This window comes from Leiobunum rupestre, chromosome 3 (assembly GCF_980474605.1).
Source record: "Leiobunum rupestre chromosome 3, qqLeiRupe1.1.hap1, whole genome shotgun sequence".
NCBI classification, from domain to species: Eukaryota; Metazoa; Arthropoda; class Arachnida; order Opiliones; family Sclerosomatidae; genus Leiobunum; species Leiobunum rupestre.
The window spans coordinates 7058832-7074044 of NC_143386.1; positions in this window are offsets into that span (position 1 = coordinate 7058832).

Here is a 15213-nt window from a genome sequence, read left to right on the forward strand (position 1 = left end):
AATGGATTTTGGAGCTGGAAATATTCTTCATTCTTAAGAATTAATTCAAAATTTATATCGACTTTCTTAGTGTGGTTAACAAAACAGAGCTGCCAGGCTTATTTATATCGATAATTATTCAAGTTTATTGATTTGTTAATCAATTGCTTGTGTCAATGTCTCTTCAAAACCCTGTTTGACTGAAGAAATTTTCCAAAATTTGGCATTTCAACACCGTAATCTGCCAGATAAATGGATTCAGGAACTGGAAATATTCTTCATTCTTAAGAATTAATTCCAAATTTATATTTATTTTCTTAGTGTGGTTAACAAATCAGAGCTGCCAGGCTTATTTATATCAATAATTATTCAAGTTTATTGATTTGTTAATCAATTGCTTGTGTCAATGTTTCTTCAAAACCCTGTTTGACTGAAGAAATTTACCAAAATTTGGCATTTCAACACGGCAATCTGCCAGATAAATGGATTTTGGAGCTGGAAATATTCTTCATTCTTAAGAATTAATTCAAAATTAATATTTATTTTCTTAGTGTGTTTAACAAATCAGAGCTGCCAGGCTTATTTATATCAATAATTATTCAAGTTTATTGATTTGTTAATCAATTGCTTGTGTCAATGTTTCTTCAAAACCCTGTTTGACTGAAGAAATTTACCAAAATTTAGCATTTCAACACGGCAATCTGCCAAATAAATGGATTTTGGAGCTGGAAATATTCTTCATTCTTAAGAATTAATTCAAAATTTATATTTATTTTCTTAGTGTGGTTAACAAAACAGAGCTGCCAGGCTTATTTATATCGATAATTATTCAAGTTTATTGATTTTTTAATCAATTGCTTGTGTCAATGTTTCTTCAAAACCCTGTTTGACTGAAGAAATTTTCCAAAATTTGGCATTTCAACACCGTAATCTGCCAGATAAATGGATTTTGGAACTGGAAATATTCTTCATTCTTAAGAATTAATTCAAAATTTATATTTATTTTCTTAGTGTGATTAACAAAACAGAGCTGCTAGGCTTATTTATATCAATAAATATTCAAGTTTATTGATTTGTTAATCAATTGCTAGTGTCAATGTTTCTTCAAAAACCTGTTTGACCGAAGAAATTTACCAAAATTTGGCATTTCAACACGGCAATCTGCCAGATAAATGGATTTTGGAGCTGGAAATATTCTTCATTCTTAAGAATTAATTCAAAATTTATATCGATTTTCTTAGTGTGGTTAACAAAACAGAGCTGCCAGGCTTATTTATATCGATAATTATTCAAGTTTATTGATTTGTTAATCAATTGCTTGTGTCAATGTCTCTTCAAAACCCTGTTTGACTGAAGAAATTTACCAAAATTTGGCATTTCAACACGGCAATCTGCCAGATAAATGGATTTTGGAGCTGGAAATATTCTTCATTCTTAAGAATTAATTCAAAATTTATATTTATTTTCTTAGTGTGGTTAACAAAACAGAGCTGCCAGGATTATTTATATCGATAATTATTCAAGTTTATTGATTTTTTAATCAATTGCTTGTGTCAATGTTTCTTCAAAACCCTGTTTGACTGAAGAAATTTTCCAAAATTTGGCATTTCAACACCGTAATCTGCCAGATAAATGGATTTTGGAACTGGAAATATTCTTCATTCTTAAGAATTAATTCAAAATTTATATTTATTTTCTTGGTGTGGTTAACAAAACAGAGCTGCCAGGCTTATTTATATCGATAATTATTCAAGTTTATTGATTTTTTAATCAATTGCTAGTGTCAATGTTTCTTCAAAACCCTGTTTGACCGAAGAAATTTACCAAAATTTGGCATTTCAACACGGCAATCTGTCAGATAAATGGATTTTGGAGCTGGAAATATTCTTCATTCTTAAGAATTAATTCAAAATTTATATCGATTTTGTTAGTGTGGTTAACAAAACAGAGCTGCCAGGCTTATTTATATCGATAATTATTCAAGTTTATTGATTTGTTAATCAATTGCTTGTGTCAATGTCTCTTCAAAACCCTGTTTGACTGAAGAAATTTACCAAAATTTGGCATTTCAACACGGCAATCTGCCAGATAAATGGATTTTGGAGCTGGAAATATTCTTCATTCTTAAGAATTAATTCAAAATTTATATCGATTTTCTTAGTGTGGTTAACAAAACAGAGCTGCCAGGCTTATTTATATCGATAATTATTCAAGTTTATTGATTTGTTAATCAATTGCTTGTGTCAATGTCTCTTCAAAACCCTGTTTGACTGAAGAAATTTACCAAAATTTGGCATTTCAACACGGCAATCTGCCAGATAAATGGATTTTGGAGCTGGAAATATTCTTCATTCTTAAGAATTAATTCAAAATTTATATCGATTTTCTTAGTGTGGTTAACAAAACAGAGCTGCCAGGCTTATTTATATCGATAATTATTCAAGTTTATTGATTTGTTAATCAATTGCTTGTGTCAATGTTTCTTCAAAACCCTGTTTGACTGAAGAAATTTACCAAAATTTAGCATTTCAACACGGCAATCTGCCAGATAAATGGATTTTGGAGCTGGAAATATTCTTCATTCTTAAGAATTAATTCAAAATTTATATTTATTTTCTTAGTGTGGTAAACAAAACAGAGCTGCCAGGCTTATTTATATCGATAATTATTCAAGTTTATTGATTTGTTAATCAATTGCTTGTGTCAATGTTTCTTCAAAACCCTGTTTGACTGAAGAAATTTACCAAAATTTGGCATTTCAACACGGTAATCTGCCAGATAAATGGATTTTGGAGCTGGAAATATTCTTCATTCTTAAGAATTAATTCAAAATTTATATTTATTTTCTTAGTGTAGTTAACAAAACAGAGCTGCCAGGCTTATTTATATCAATAAATATTCAAGTTTATTGATTTGTTAATCAATTGCTAGTGTCTATGTTTCTTCAAAACCCTGTTTGACTGAAGAAATTTACCAAAATTTGGCATTTCAACACGGCAATCTGCCAGATAAATGGATTTTGGAGCTGGAAATATTCTTCATTCTTAAGAATTAATTCAAAATTTATATTTATTTTCTTAGTGTGGTTAACAAAACAGAGCTGCCAGGCTTATTTATATCAATAATTATTCAAGTTTATTGATTTGTTAATCAATTGCTTGTGTCAATGTTTCTTCAAAACCCTGTTTGACTGAAGAAATTTACCAAAATTTGGCATTTCAACACGGCAATCTGCCAGATAAATGGATTTTGGAGCTGGAAATATTCTTCATTCTTAAGAATTAATTCAAAATTTATATTTATTTTCTTAGTGTGGCTAACAAAACAGAGCTGCCAGGCTTATTTATATCGATAATTATTCAAGTTTATTGATTTTTTAATCAATTGCTTGTGTCAATGTTTCTTCAAAACACTGTTTGACTGAAGAAATTTTCCAAAATTTGGCATTTCAACACCGTAATCTGCCAGATAAATGGATTTAGGAACTGGAAATATTCTTCATTCTTAAGAATTAATTCAAAATTTATATTTATTTTCTTAGTGTGGTTAACAAAACAGAGCTGCCAGGCTTATTTATATCGTTAGTTATTCAAGTTTATTGATTTGTTAATCAATTGCTTGTGTCAATGTCTCTTCAAAACCCTGTTTGACTAAAGAAATTTACCAAAATTTGGCATTTCAACACGGTAATCTGCCAGATAAATGAATTTTGGAGCTGGAAATATTCTTCATTCTTAAGAATTAATTCAAAATTTATATTTATTTTCTTAGTGTGTTTAACAAATCAGAGCTGCCAGGCTTATTTATATCAATAATTATTCAAGTTTATTGATTTGTTAATCAATTGCTTGTGTCAATGTTTCTTCAAAACCCTGTTTGATTGAAGAAATTTACCAAAATTTAGCATTTCAACACGGCAATCTGCCAGATAAATGGATTTTGGAGCTGGAAATATTCTTCATTCTTAAGAATTAATTCAAAATTTATATTTATTTTCTTAGTGTGGTTAACAAAACAGAGCTGCCAGGCTTATTTATATCGATAATTATTCAAGTTTATTGATTTTTTAATCAATTGCTTGTGTCAATGTTTCTTCAAAACCCTGTTTGACTGAAGAAATTTTCAAAAATTTGGCATTTCAACAGCGTAATCTGCCAGATAAATGGATTTTGGAACTGGAAATATTCTTCATTCTTAAGAATTAATTCAAAATTTATATTTATTTTCTTAGTGTGATTAACAAAACAGAGCTGCTAGGCTTATTTATATCAATAAATATTCAAGTTTATTGATTTGTTAATCAATTGCTAGTGTCAATGTTTCTTCAAAACCCAGTTTGACCGAAGAAATTTACCAAAATTTGGCATTTCAACACGTTAATCTGCCAGATAAATGGATTTTGGAGCTGGAAATATTCTTCATTCTTAAGAATTAATTCAAAATTTATATCGATTTTCTTAGTGTGGTTAACAAAACAGAGCTGCCAGGCTTATTTATATCGATAATTATTCAAGTTTATTGATTTGTTAATCAATTGCTTGTGTCAATGTCTCTTCAAAACCCTGTTTGACTGAAGAAATTTTCCAAAATTTGGCATTTCAACACCGTAATCTGCCAGATAAATGGATTTTGGAACTGGAAATATTCTTCATTCTTAAGAATTAATTCAAAATTTATATTTATTTTCTAAGTGTGGTTAACAAAACAGAGCTGCCAGGCTTATTTATATCGATAATTATTCAAGTTTATTGATTTGTTAATCAATTGCTTGTGTCAATGTCTCTTCAAAACCCTGTTTGACTGAAGAAATTTACCAAGATTTGGCATTTCAACACGGTAATCTGCCAGATAAATGAATTTTGGAGCTGGAAATATTCTTCATTCTTAAGAATTAATTCAAAATGTATATTTATTTTCTTAGTGTGGTTAACAAAACAGAGCTGCCAGGCTTATTTATATCGATAATTATTCAAGTTTATTGATTTGTTAATCAATTGCTTGTGTCAATGTCTCTTCAAAACCCTGTTTGACTGAAGAAATTTACCAAAATTTGGCATTTCAACACGGCAATCTGCCAGATAAATGGATTTTGGAGCTGGAAATATCCTTCATTCTTAAGAATTAATTCAAAATTTATATTTATTTTCTTAGTGTGGTTAACAAAACAGAGCTGCCAGGCTTATTTATATCAATAATTATTCAAGTTTATTGATTTGTTAATCAATTGCTTGTGTCAATGTTTCTTCAAAACCCTGTTTGACTGAAGAAATTTACCAAAATTTAGCATTTCAACACGGCATTCTGCCAGATAAATGGATTTTGGAGCTGGAAATATTCTTCATTCTTAAGAATTAATTCAAAATTTATATTTATTTTCTTAGTGTGGTAAACAAAACAGAGCTGCCAGGCTTATTTATATCGATAATTATTCAAGTTTATTGATTTGTTAATCAATTGCTTGTGTCAATGTTTCTTCAAAACCCTGTTTGACTGAAGAAATTTACCAAAATTTGGCATTTCAACACGGTAATCTGCCAGATAAATGGATTTTGGAGCTGGAAATATTCTTCATTCTTAAGAATTAATTCAAAATTTATATTTATTTTCTTAGTGTGGTAAACAAAACAGAGCTGCCAGGCTTATTTATATCGATAATTATTCATGTTTATTGATTTGTTAATCAATTGCTTGTGTCAATGTTTCTTCAAAACCCTGTTTGACTGAAGAAATTTACCAAAATTTGGCATTTCAACACGGCAATCTGCCAGATAAATGGATTTTGGAGCTGGAAATATTCTTCATTCTTAAGAATTAATTCAAAATTTATATTTATTTTCTTAGTGTGGCTAACAAAACAGAGCTGCCAGGCTTATTTATATCGATAATTATTCAAGTTTATTGATTTTTTAATCAATTGCTTGTGTCAATGTTTCTTCAAAACACTGTTTGACTGAAGAAATTTTCCAAAATTTGGCATTTCAACACCGTAATCTGCCAGATAAATGGATTTTGGAACTGGAAATATTCTTCATTCTTAAGAATTAATTCAAAATTTATATTTATTTTCTTAGTGTGGTTAACAAAACAGAGCTGCCAGGCTTATTTATATCGATAATTATTCAAGTTTATTGATTTGTTAATCAAATGCTTGTGTCAATGTCTCTTCAAAACCCTGTTTGACTGAAGAAATTTACCAAAATTTGGCATTTCAACACGGTAATCTGCCAGATAAATGAATTTTGGAGCTGGAAATATTCTTCATTCTTAAGAATTAATTCAAAATTTATATTTATTTTCTTAGTGTGGTTAACAAATCAGAGCTGCCAGGCTTATTTATATCAATAATTATTCAAGTTTATTGATTTGTTAATCAATTGCTTGTGTCAATGTTTCTTCAAAACCCTGTTTGACTGAAGAAATTTACCAAAATTTGGCATTTCAACACGGCAATCTGCCAGATAAATGGATTTTGGAGCTGGAAATATTCTTCATTCTTAAGAATTAATTCAAAATTTATATCGATTTTCTTAGTGTGGTTAACAAAACTGAGCTGCCAGGCTTATTTATATCTATAATTATTCAAGTTTATTGATTTGTTAATCAATTGCTTGTGTCAATGTTTCTTCAAAACCCTGTTTGACTGAAAAAATTTACCAAAATTTGGCATTTCAACACGGTAATCTGCCAGATAAATGGATTTTGGAGCTGGAAATATTCTTCATTCTTAAGAATTAATTCAAACTTTATATTTATTTTCTTAGTGTGGTTAACAAAACAGAGCTGCCAGGCTTATTTATATCAATACATATTCAAGTTTATTGATTTGTTAATCAAATGCTTGTGTCAATGTCTCTTCAAAACCCTGTTTGACTGTAGAAATTTACCAAAATTTGGCATTTAAACACGGCAATCTGCCAGATAAATGGATTTTGGAGCTGGAAATATTCTTCATTCTTAAGAATTAATTCAAACTTTATATTTATTTTCTTAGTGTGGTTAACAAAACAGAGCTGCCAGGCTTATTTATATCAATACATATTCAAGTTTATTGATTTGTTAATCAAATGCTTGTGTCAATGTCTCTTCAAAACCCTGTTTGACTGTAGAAATTTACCAAAATTTGGCATTTAAACACGGCAATCTGCCAGATAAATGGATTTTGGAGCTGGAAATATTCTTCATTCTTAAGAATTAATTCAAAATTTATATTTCTTTTCTTAGTGTGGTTAACAAAACAGAGCTGCCAGGCTTATTTATATCAATAAATATTCAAGTTTATTGAATTTTTGTAATCAATTGCTAGTGTCAATGTTTCTTCAAAACCCTGTTTGACTGAAGAAATTTACCAAAATTTGGCATTTCAACACGGCAATCTGCCAGATAAATGGATTTTGGAGCTGGAAATATTCTTCATTCTTAAGAATTAATTCAAAATTTATATTTATTTTCTTAGTGTGGTTAACAAAACAGAGCTGCCAGGCTTATTTATATCGATAATTATTCAAGTTTATTGATTTTTTAATCAATTGCTTGTGTCAATGTTTCTTCAAAACACTGTTTGACTGAAGAAATTTTCCAAAATTTGGCATTTCAACACCGTAAGCTGCCAGATAAATGGATTTTGGAACTGGAAATATTCTTCATTCTTAAGAATTAATTCAAAATTTATATTTATTTTCTTAGTGTGGTTAACAAAACAGAGCTGCCAGGCTTATTTATATCGATAATTATTCAAGTTTATTGATTTTTTAATCAATTGCTTGTGTCAATGTTTCTTCAAAACACTGTTTGACTGAAGAAATTTTCCAAAATTTGGCATTTCAACACCGTAATCTGCCAGATAAATGGATTTTGGAACTGGAAATATTCTTCATTCTTAAGAATTAATTCAAAATTTATATTTATTTTCTAAGTGTGGTTAACAAAACAGAGCTGCCAGGCTTATTTATATCGATAATTATTCAAGTTTATTGATTTGTTAATCAATTGCTTGTGTCAATGTCTCTTCAAAACCCTGTTTGACTGAAGAAATTTACCAAAATTTGGCATTTCAACACGGTAATCTGCCAGATAAATGAATTTTGGAGCTGGAAATATTCTTCATTCTTAAGAATTAATTCAAAATTTATATTTATTTTCTTAGTGTGGTTAACAAAACAGAGCTGCCAGGCTTATTTATATCGATAATTATTCAAGTTTATTGATTTGTTAATCAATTGCTTGTGTCAATGTCTCTTCAAAACCCTGTTTGACTGAAGAAATTTACCAAAATTTGGCATTTCAACACGGCAATCTGCCAGATAAATGGATTTTGGAGCTGGAAATATCCTTCATTCTTAAGAATTAATTCAAAATTTATATTTATTTTCTTAGTGTGGTTAACAAAACAGAGCTGCCAGGCTTATTTATATCAATAATTATTCAAGTTTATTGATTTGTTAATCAATTGCTTGTGTCAATGTTTCTTCAAAACCCTGTTTGACTGAAGAAATTTACCAAAATTTAGCATTTCAACACGGCATTCTGCCAGATAAATGGATTTTGGAGCTGGAAATATTCTTCATTCTTAAGAATTAATTCAAAATTTATATTTATTTTCTTAGTGTGGTAAACAAAACAGAGCTGCCAGGCTTATTTATATCGATAATTATTCAAGTTTATTGATTTGTTAATCAATTGCTTGTGTCAATGTTTCTTCAAAACCCTGTTTGACTGAAGAAATTTACCAAAATTTGGCATTTCAACACGGTAATCTGCCAGATAAATGGATTTTGGAGCTGGAATTATTCTTCATTCTTAAGAATTAATTCAAAATTTATATTTATTTTCTTAGTGTGGTAAACAAAACAGAGCTGCCAGGCTTATTTATATCGATAATTATTCATGTTTATTGATTTGTTAATCAATTGCTTGTGTCAATGTTTCTTCAAAACCCTGTTTGACTGAAGAAATTTACCAAAATTTGGCATTTCAACACGGCAATCTGCCAGATAAATGGATTTTGGAGCTGGAAATATTCTTCATTCTTAAGAATTAATTCAAAATTTATATTTATTTTCTTAGTGTGGCTAACAAAACAGAGCTGCCAGGCTTATTTATATCGATAATTATTCAAGTTTATTGATTTGTTAATCAAATGCTTGTGTCAATGTCTCTTCAAAACCCTGTTTGACTGAAGAAATTTACCAAAATTTGGCATTTCAACACGGTAATCTGCCAGATAAATGAATTTTGGAGCTGGAAATATTCTTCATTCTTAAGAATTAATTCAAAATTTATATTTATTTTCTTAGTGTGGTTAACAAATCAGAGCTGCCAGGCTTATTTATATCAATAATTATTCAAGTTTATTGATTTGTTAATCAATTGCTTGTGTCAATGTTTCTTCAAAACCCTGTTTGACTGAAGAAATTTACCAAAATTTGGCATTTCAACACGGCAATCTGCCAGATAAATGGATTTTGGAGCTGGAAATATTCTTCATTCTTAAGAATTAATTCAAAATTTATATCGATTTTCTTAGTGTGGTTAACAAAACTGAGCTGCCAGGCTTATTTATATCGATAATTATTCAAGTTTATTGATTTGTTAATCAATTGCTTGTGTCAATGTTTCTTCAAAACCCTGTTTGACTGAAAAAATTTACCAAAATTTGGCATTTCAACACGGTAATCTGCCAGATAAATGGATTTTGGAGCTGGAAATATTCTTCATTCTTAAGAATTAATTCAAACTTTATATTTATTTTCTTAGTGTGGTTAACAAAACAGAGCTGCCAGGCTTATTTATATCAATACATATTCAAGTTTATTGATTTGTTAATCAAATGCTTGTGTCAATGTCTCTTCAAAACCCTGTTTGACTGTAGAAATTTACCAAAATTTGGCATTTAAACACGGCAATCTGCCAGATAAATGGATTTTGGAGCTGGAAATATTCTTCATTCTTAAGAATTAATTCAAACTTTATATTTATTTTCTTAGTGTGGTTAACAAAACAGAGCTGCCAGGCTTATTTATATCAATACATATTCAAGTTTATTGATTTGTTAATCAAATGCTTGTGTCAATGTCTCTTCAAAACCCTGTTTGACTGTAGAAATTTACCAAAATTTGGCATTTAAACACGGCAATCTGCCAGATAAATGGATTTTGGAGCTGGAAATATTCTTCATTCTTAAGAATTAATTCAAAATTTATATTTATTTTCTTAGTGTGGTTAACAAAACAGAGCTGCCAGGCTTATTTATATCAATAAATATTCAAGTTTATTGAATTTTTGTAATCAATTGCTAGTGTCAATGTTTCTTCAAAACCCTGTTTGACTGAAGAAATTTACCAAAATTTGGCATTTGAACACGGCAATCTGCCAGATAAATGGATTTTGGAGCTGGAAATATTCTTCATTCTTAAGAATTAATTCAAAATTTATATTTATTTTCTTAGTGTGGTTAACAAATCAGAGCTGCCAGGCTTATTTATATCAATAATTATTCAAGTTTATTGATTTGTTAATCAATTGCTTGTGTCAATGTTTCTTCAAAACCCTGTTTGACTGAAGAAATTTACCAAAATTTGGCATTTCAACACGGCAATCTGCCAGATAAATGGATTTTGGAGCTGGAAATATTCTTCATTCTTAAGAATTAATTCAAAATTTATATTTATTTTCTTAGTGTGGTTACCAAATCAGAGCTGCCAGGCTTATTTATATCAATAATTATTCAAGTTTATTGATTTGTTAATCAATTGCTTGTGTCAATGTTTCTTCAAAACCCTGTTTGACTGAAGAAATTTACCAAAATTTGGCATTTCAACACGGCAATCTGCCAGATAAATGGATTTTGGAGCTGGAAATATTCTTCATTCTTAAGAATTAATTCAAAATTTATATCGATTTTCTTAGTGTGGTTAACAAAACTGAGCTGCCAGGCTTATTTATATCGATAATTATTCAAGTTTATTGATTTGTTAATCAATTGCTTGTGTCAATGTTTCTTCAAAACCCTGTTTGACTGAAAAAATTTACCAAAATTTGGCATTTCAACACGGTAATCTGCCAGATAAATGGATTTTGGAGCTGGAAATATTCTTCATTCTTAAGAATTAATTCAAACTTTATATTTATTTTCTTAGTGTGGTTAACAAAACAGAGCTGCCAGGCTTATTTATATCAATACATATTCAAGTTTATTGATTTGTTAATCAAATGCTTGTGTCAATGTCTCTTCAAAACCCTGTTTGACTGTAGAAATTTACCAAAATTTGGCATTTAAACACGGCAATCTGCCAGATAAATGGATTTTGGAGCTGGAAATATTCTTCATTCTTAAGAATTAATTCAAACTTTATATTTATTTTCTTAGTGTGGTTAACAAAACAGAGCTGCCAGGCTTATTTATATCAATACATATTCAAGTTTATTGATTTGTTAATCAAATGCTTGTGTCAATGTCTCTTCAAAACCCTGTTTGACTGTAGAAATTTACCAAAATTTGGCATTTAAACACGGCAATCTGCCAGATAAATGGATTTTGGAGCTGGAAATATTCTTCATTCTTAAGAATTAATTCAAAATTTATATTTATTTTCTTAGTGTGGTTAACAAAACAGAGCTGCCAGGCTTATTTATATCAATAAATATTCAAGTTTATTGAATTTTTGTAATCAATTGCTAGTGTCAATGTTTCTTCAAAACCCTGTTTGACTGAAGAAATTTACCAAAATTTGGCATTTGAACACGGCAATCTGCCAGATAAATGGATTTTGGAGCTGGAAATATTCTTCATTCTTAAGAATTAATTCAAAATTTATATTTATTTTCTTAGTGTGGTTAACAAATCAGAGCTGCCAGGCTTATTTATATCAATAATTATTCAAGTTTATTGATTTGTTAATCAATTGCTTGTGTCAATGTTTCTTCAAAACCCTGTTTGACTGAAGAAATTTACCAAAATTTGGCATTTCAACACGGCAATCTGCCAGATAAATGGATTTTGGAGCTGGAAATATTCTTCATTCTTAAGAATTAATTCAAAATTTATATTTATTTTCTTAGTGTGGTTAACAAAACAGAGCTGCCAGGCTTATTTATATCAATAAATATTCAAGTTTATTGATTTGTTAATCAATTGCTAGTGTCAATGTTTCTTCAAAACCCTGTTTGACTGAAGAAATTGACCAAAATTTGGCATTTCAACCCGGCAATCTGCCAGATAAATGGATTTTGGAGCTGAAAATATTCTTCATTCTTAAGAATTAATTCAAAATTTATATTTATTTTCTTAGTGTGGTTAACAAATCAGAGCTGCCAGGCTTATTTAAATCAATAATTATTCAAGTTTATTGATTTGTTAATCAATTGCTTGTGTCAATGTTTCTTCAAAACCCTGTTTGACTGAAGAAATTTACCAAAATTTGGCATTTCAACACGGCAATCTGCCAGATAAATGGATTTTGGAGCTGGAAATATTCTTCATTCTTAAGAATTAATTCAAAATTTATATTTATTTTCTTAGTGTGGTTAACAAAACAGAGCTGCCAGGCTTATTTATATCGATAATTATTCAAGTTTATTGATTTGTTAATCAATTGCTTGTGTCAATGTTTCTTCAAAACCCTGTTTGACTGAAGAAATTTTCCAAAATTTGGCATTTCAACACGGTAATCTGCCAGATAAATGGATTTTGGAGCTGGAAATATTCTTCATTCTTAAGAATTAATTCAAAATTTATATTTATTTTCTTAGTGTGGTTAACAAAACAGAGCTGCCAGGCTTATTTATATCAATAAATATTCAAGTTTATTGATTTGTTAGTGTCAATGTTTCTTCAAAACCCTGTTTGACTGAAGAAATTTTCCAAAATTTGGCATTTCACCAACGTAATCTGCCAGATAAATGGATTTTGGAACTGGAAATATTCTTCATTCTTAAGAATTAATTCAAAATGTATATTTATTTTCTTAGTGTGGTTAACAAAACAGAGCTGCCAGGCTTATTTATATCAATAAATATTCAAGTTTATTGATTTGTTAATCAATTGCTAGTGTCAATGTTTCTTCAAAACCCTGTTTGACAGAAGAAATTTACCAAAATTTGGCATTTCAACACGGCAATCTGCCAGATAAATGGATTTTGGAGCTGGAAATATTCTTCATTCTTAAGAATTAATTCAAAATTTATATCGATTTTCTTAGTGTGGTTAACAAAACAGAGCTGCCAGGCTTATTTATATCGATAATTATTCAAGTTTATTGATTTGTTAATCAAGTGCTTGTGTCAATGTCTCTTCAAAACCCTGTTTGACTGAAGAAATTTACCAAAATTTGGCATTTCAACACGGTAATCTGCCAGATAAATGAATTTTGGAGCTGGAAATATTCTTCATTCTTAAGAATTAATTCAAAATTTATATTTATTTTCTTAGTGTGGTTAACAAAACAGAGCTGCCAGGCTTATTTATATCGATAATTATTCAAGTTTATTGATTTGTTAATCAATTGCTTGTGTCAATGTCTCTTCAAAACCCTGTTTGACTGAAGAAATTTACCAAAATTTGGCATTTCAACACGGCAATCTGCCAGATAAATGGATTTTGGAGCTGGAAATATCCTTCATTCTTAAGAATTAATTCAAAATTTATATTTATTTTCTTAGTGTGGTTAACAAAACAGAGCTGCCAGGCTTATTTATATCAATAATTATTCAAGTTTATTGATTTGTTAATCAATTGCTTGTGTCAATGTTTCTTCAAAACCCTGTTTGACTGAAGAAATTTACCAAAATTTAGCATTTCAACACGGCAATCTGCCAGATAAATGGATTTTGGAGCTGGAAATATTCTTCATTCTTAAGAATTAATTCAAAATTTATATTTATTTTCTTAGTGTGGTAAACAAAACAGAGCTGCCAGGCTTATTTATATCGATTATTATTCAAGTTTATTGATTTGTTAATCAATTGCTTGTGTCAATGTTTCTTCAAAACCCTGTTTGACTGAAGAAATTTACCAAAATTTGGCATTTCAACACGGTAATCTGCCAGATAAATGGATTTTGGAGCTGGAAATATTCTTCATTCTTAAGAATTAATTCAAAATTTATATTTATTTTCTTAGTGTAGTTAACAAAACAGAGCTGCCAGGCTTATTTATATCAATAAATATTCAGGTTTATTGATTTGTTAATCAATTGCTAGTGTCTATGTTTCTTCAAAACCCTGTTTGACTGAAGAAATTTACCAAAATTTGGCATTTCAACACGGCAATCTGCCAGATAAATGGATTTTGGAGCTGGAAATATTCTTCATTCTTAAGAATTAATTCAAAATTTATATTTATTTTCTTAGTGTGGTTAACAAAACAGAGCTGCCAGGCTTATTTATATCAATAATTATTCAAGTTTATTGATTTGTTAATCAATTGCTTGTGTCAATGTTTCTTCAAAACCCTGTTTGACTGAAGAAATTTACCAAAATTTGGCATTTCAACACGGCAATCTGCCAGATAAATGGATTTTGGAGCTGGAAATATTCTTCATTCTTAAGAATTAATTCAAAATTTATATTTATTTTCTTAGTGTGGCTAACAAAACAGAGCTGCCAGGCTTATTTATATCGATAATTATTCAAGTTTATTGATTTGTTAATCAATTGCTAGTGTCAATGTTTCTTCAAAACCCTGTTTGACAGAAGAAATTTACCAAAATTTGGCATTTCAACACGGCAATCTGCCAGATAAATGGATTTTGGAGCTGGAAATATTCTTCATTCTTAAGAATTAATTCAAAATTTATATCGATTTTCTTAGTGTGGTTAACAAAACAGAGCTGCCAGGCTTATTTATATCGATAATTATTCAAGTTTATTGATTTGTTAATCAAGTGCTTGTGTCAATGTCTCTTCAAAACCCTGTTTGACTGAAGAAATTTACCAAAATTTGGCATTTCAACACGGTAATCTGCCAGATAAATGAATTTTGGAGCTGGAAATATTCTTCATTCTTAAGAATTAATTCAAAATTTATATTTATTTTCTTAGTGTGGTTAACAAAACAGAGCTGCCAGGCTTATTTATATCGATAATTATTCAAGTTTATTGATTTGTTAATCAATTGCTTGTGTCAATGTCTCTTCAAAACCCTGTTTGACTGAAGAAATTTACCAAAATTTGGCATTTCAACACGGCAATCTGCCAGATAAATGGATTTTGGAGCTGGAAATATCCTTCATTCTTAAG